Below are 5,969 nucleotides of genomic sequence, written 5' to 3'. Positions count from 1 at the left end.
GGGTAAATTCCCAGTTTTGTTTCCCAGATGGACACCAATCAGATACAAAGTTGTATAGCATCCTCAGTACTCTGCATTCTTCAATATCAGTTATCCTGAAGCAGTTCTCTCTCTCATCCCTCCTCGATGTCTCAGGAAAAGTGGTGCCCAACCAACAGCTGGAGCGAGAGCGGAGTTCCCAGCGCATAGTGACAAATTCCTAACATTCACTGCCACTTAACAGCCTCTGAGGGCCCGGAGCCCATTATCCAAACAACCATGTACAGGACTCTTTCATGAAAACATATTAAGAAGTTCTCTGGGCTCCACCGTCCACCTGCTGCTGGCTTACAGCACCAATTATATCCGCTTCATAGAGACCAGGGAGATGGGGGGGGGGTTTCTAAGCTGGGTAGGAGGAGAGGACAGCAGCAGTGTGGAATGTCTGAGAAACCTAAACGGTGATTTTCACAATTTATATAGAAGAGGAAATTCTGCGAGGTCCATTGTAGACCACTAAGGAACCACTACCAATACCTGAGAGTAGACAAAACACTTATGCTCAGCAGTCCACCAAGTATTCGGGATCTTCAGGAAATGGTTAGAGACTGCAGACATAGAACTGGAGACAGTCAGAGACTGCGGACATAGAACAGGAGACAGTCAGAGACTGCAGACATAGAATAGGAGACAGTAAGAGACTGCAAACATAGTACAATAGACACTCACAGACAACAACATTGTACAGGAGATGGTCAGAGACTACAGACATAGAAGAGGAGACAGTCAGAGACTGCAGACATAGAATAGGAGACAGTTAGAGACTGCAAACATAGTACAATAGACACTCAAAGACAACAACATTGTTCAGGGGATGGTCAGAGACTACAGACATAGAAGAGGAGACAGTCAGAGACTGCAGACATGGTGCAGGAGATGGTCAGAGACTGCAGACATAGTACAGGAGACGGTTAGAGACTGCAGACATTGTACAGTAGATGGCCAGAGACTGCAGACATAGTACAGGAGATGGTCAGAGACTGCAGACATAGTAGAGGAGATGGTCAGAGACTGCAGACATAGTACAGGAGATGGTCAGAGACTGCAGACATTGTACAGTAGACGGTCAGAGACTGCAGACATTGTACAGGAGATGGTCAGAGACTGCAGACATTGTACAGGAGACGGTCAGAGACTGCAGACATTGTACAGGAGATGGTCAGAGACTGCAGGCATACTACAGGAGACGGTAAAAGACTGCAGACATTATACAGTAGACGGTCAGAGGCTGCAGACGTTGTACAGTAGACGGTCAGAGACTGCAGACATATGCTCAGCTTTGTGTTTAATCTTGGGTTGCATATGCTATATTCAGTGCACAGTTGTGGAAATGCATGTGTGGTCATTCCGACCTGGCATACTACAGGAGATGGTCAGAGACTGCAGACATTGTACAGGAGATGGTCAGAGACTGCAGACATAGTACAGGAGATGGTCAGAGACTGCAGACATTGTACAGGAGACGGTCAGAAACAGCAGACATGTTACAGGATATGGTCAGAGATAGTAGACATAGTACAGGAGATTGTCAGAGACTACAGGAGATAGTCAGAGATTGTCTACAATTTGTATAGAACTAGAATGATCTGCTGTAAGAAATGAAGGGGGATTGGGCACATCAGGTCACATGGGCCTGTCTGGCCTTTTATTAATGTCTGGGGCCGTATGATTGGCATGCGCCTCCTGGGCTGGCACCCAGTCAAGTCCAAGGGCCTCTTGGGGTTAACCTCGCCCTGGAAATCAAACCCCGATTATGGTCACCAGACTGTATCCTATAACCCATAACGTTCACACAGCTGGCAGGGGGTCCGACATTACACCTCCCCGTGCCTGGGGGCTGCAGACTCCGTGTTTTGCCCCTGCAGACAGACAGATGTGCTGAGCAGGGGATTGTGGGTAAATCTGCCAATAAAACCCCAGCAACCCCTTTACAGCCAACACCATAAGCCTAATGCCCCCCAGAGGTGGCCGTGTCTGCACCCCGATGCCCGCCAGCTGCCTTGCCAGTGAGGTGGTATCCATTATATCCAAGCACCTGTTGGCCCCGGACCTCTTAGTCCTCCTGAGCCACAGAGGCCCCTGGAACCTTGCACCTGTTGCCAGGGCTTAGATCCAGAGGTGTGGGAACGACTGGAACACAGCAAATTCTGCAGAGATAAGAGAGGAGAGGGGGCTTCATCCTAACTCAGCCCCCCCCCCCCAGCATCCCAGACCCCCTCCTCGGCCGTGAGACCCACCTTTGTCTCCCTTCATAACTTTCCCACAGTCCCCAGGCCCCTCTCCCTGGGAGAATGGCTTTCATTAGAAGTGGAATGAGGGCAGCAGGAGATGTACAAGTCATGGGCCTTCCCTATTCGAGTCATTACTCTGCGTATGTACACACTGCACATGTACAGGACTGCCATGCACAGCGGTGCAACAACCAACTGACCTTGTATGAAATAAAAGCCAAACTGAACCCAGAAATTAAAAGAAATTGTGACCAGGCGGGTTCTTTATTTCCTATGAGCGGCTTGTCGTTGTCAGCATACAACAGGAAGTTATGATACTGGCAGCCATTCTAGCTGAGGTTTATCTTTTGTAAAAACCCGATGTTAATACTGATATCCCATGACATCCATTAGCAGACCGCCATCATTAAGGCTATGATCACACTGGTGGGAAGGTTGTGGGGCATTTACTGTTTCCTTGTATTGGGGAACTGCTGCCTCTGGGGAGACGCTAAAAGCAGCTTTTCTCTGCAGCAGTCCCATAGAGAATGAATGGAGGTGGCACCAGCTGTCCAATCTGCAGATTCTGGTTCTTTAAGGACCAGCACTACGGTGAAAGGTGCAATCCAATGGGAGCCCATGGGGATCACTCAAGCAAGTCTGAACCTTCCCTAAATGACTGACTGCTAATGAGATTTGTATAGGCCCTGCAGAGAATGCCCTCTCCCTCCGCTCACCATAGAACAGAATTGTAAAATGCAATGTAATTTGGTGACCCCAAATAAAGGAGAACTTCCATTGAGGCTTATGTGATCTTTCAATGCAGAATCATTTTGGCAGCAAAGCCCCCACACTCCAGAAATCAGTAACCAGCACACTGATAGATGAAACCAACCAAAGGTTTACAAGTCAGCTGGAAAAAAGTGGCAGCACACCGGGTGATCAGCGCCTCTCTCCAGGTAATGGCCAGACTTGTCTTTACATGTCCACCTCTCGCCGGGCAGATGGCCATGGAAGGTCAATTCATCTTCATGAAGCCTTTCGCATGTTAATGTTCTGCTGTTAAAGTTTTTGTTTGGCCAAGCTTTATGCCTTTTGGATACTCGATAACGTTTCTGTAATAGAACTCTCCTTCACAGATCAATAAAATGAAACAATATATATGAATGTAGGCACAAAAGTCATTTTTAACATTTTTAAATCTACACATTTTATTAAATTAATCCCGGTTGATCCCACCATGAAGGCCCTTGTTCTTGTTTCAGGGTGACAAAGCTTTGTCCTTGTTTCTAAATAGTGATGAGTGTCCCGTATGCATCCAGAGGAAAAAGCAACTAGCACTATTACACTGCGGTAACATGCATGGCAATATACATATATTTATTAATCACTAGATCTACCCTAATATATACCTCCAATCCCATTAGACTGCTCCATTTGTGGATCATGCCTAGCTACCTTCAATTCTTTACCCAATCACTGAGATCTACAACTATCTCCTCTTTATCACTATTATGATCAGCAACTTCCTATTACTAAGTCAAACTTTCTATAACTACTCCATCATCATGACAATTGTTGATTTCATTATCCAAATTTACATATATCTACTAATATATTCAACATTCGCTCCATACAAAGAACCTATAACACATTTAACCTATAACATACAACTATACGATGTTTATATCTGTTTGTAAATACTCCATCATCTATCAATCTATTTATATTCTGTCAATCTAGTTTGCGTCTCTGAGTCCCCTGAGGAAGCCATTGGGTGAAACGCGTTGGGCAACAAGACCATTTTCACTGACCATGTTATGACTAAATGTGATATTCAACATAGGTATTATATACTGTTTATTACATTTATATATATATATATATATATATATATATATATATATACCTAGCATAGTTGAGCTATGTCTAGTTGAGAATATTATAACACTTAGTAAAGCACTATTTGATTTATTGCCTAAAAAGCCATTTATCTCTTCCTTTTCTCTCTCTGGAACATACGTTATAATTCAATGAATTGCTATTTATTCTAATAAAGGTGGTGCAGGGAGCTGCTAGATATGGCACATGCCTCATTTCTGTCCAATCTGGTGCATTGCACAGTCCTTTCGAATATACGAGTGGCCTTAACACAACGCTGAATTATGTATACCCTCATGCATGCGTTGAAGCAGGACTATAGTCCAGTAAATAAAAATTGTGAACAGGCAGTATTTTTATTGCAGGCATTAGACCGGCATTGTGTCTTATGAACTAAAACAAACCTACTAGCCTGCTCTCAGTAAGACACGCATGGTGGCGTAGCTGGCTGCAGGAACCTATGAACTCCTGTGCGCATGTGTTAACTGCATGTGTGCAATCTTCATTTTCAAGATTGCATCCCACACAGCTCAGTGCAGGATGCCAGGATATGTTGGGTACCCCGGCATCTCCCAGGGCTGCTGGAACTGAATTAATTGATTGTGCCAACCCAGCCTGGCCAATATAGTTGGCCAAAATGCTGACACCTGGAAGAAGACCATATGAAGATGGTGGTGCCTGTGATAGAGCGAGGACAGGGGTGTCTAAAAAATTCAAAAATCAGGCCGCTGTTTTTATTTTGTTACAGAAGAAACGAGAAGAAATGTATGTCCCTTCTGCAATAAAGGACCTGCCTGGTTGCAATTTACCAATGTTAGTGTTTAGTTCTGCTTTAAGCCTTAAGCGGCCATGACAAAAAATAATCTTTCAGTACCTGTTAGGAATTCTGGCGATTTATAACATTTGAAGTTGGATTTGCATTTACTATAGGCTACAGAATGAAGATTATCCAGCAGCATCATGGATGAACCTACAAGCATAGGATACGTATCTGATCCCTTTAGGCACCGTGAAGCGAATTTGATGCATTCTACTTTTGGCTAAATTATTGACCTTTGGGGGCACAAAGTGACATTTTCACCCTTCCGTTTCAATGGAAGACAATATTTATTTCAAATTGCTTTGACCTCTAAGGATGAAGCTGAAACCCCTAATTACAACCCTTGGATGTGATTGGGATTCCAGGGATCATTTTGAGGAGCGGTCACATCTGTAGGTGACATGTCCCAACGCATTTCCCTGTCATCTCTGCTCATCCCTCAGGTCATCCAGCCCTGGCTATTATCACCCAAATCCCTCTGTTGTGGCTCTCTAAGAGGCAGGATTAGGATTGCTCAGTGCTCATTGACAAACTTTTTATCATTACTTTATTTAATTTACGCAAAGCAATTAGCGCATAAATGACAAAGAAAAAGAAGATGAAAAGACGTAAAGATTTGCTAAAGAAACAAAAAAAAACCTTTAAACTTCAATGGAGTTTGTACAGTAACAGTGAAAGAAGACAAAGACATTAGAGGGTGGTTGGATGATGGGATCATCATGGCGATTGGGAATGATTGTTCCCTGAATAAGCGGTTTTGTACTGTTGAGTGTATAAATCAAGTCAAACAGACTTCAAGAATAAGTGCACTTTAAAGCATATGAAAAGTATTGGATTGCTTTAAAGTGGCACCTAAATAAATAAAGGAACAAAAGTGCAACCTGGAACGAAGATTGTAAATGCTAAAATCTGCCTTTAGATTCATGTTTGGAAAGGGTTTAGTACAGAACACATTGGGGTTGGCAGGAGAATCCCTTAAACACTGTGGGGTACACAAGCAGGGGTATAGTCCTAAAAAA

The sequence above is a fragment of the Pyxicephalus adspersus genome, chromosome 7, assembly GCF_032062135.1.
Source record: "Pyxicephalus adspersus chromosome 7, UCB_Pads_2.0, whole genome shotgun sequence".
Classification (NCBI taxonomy): domain Eukaryota; kingdom Metazoa; phylum Chordata; class Amphibia; order Anura; family Pyxicephalidae; genus Pyxicephalus; species Pyxicephalus adspersus.
Note: the sequence above shows the minus strand (reverse complement) of the source record.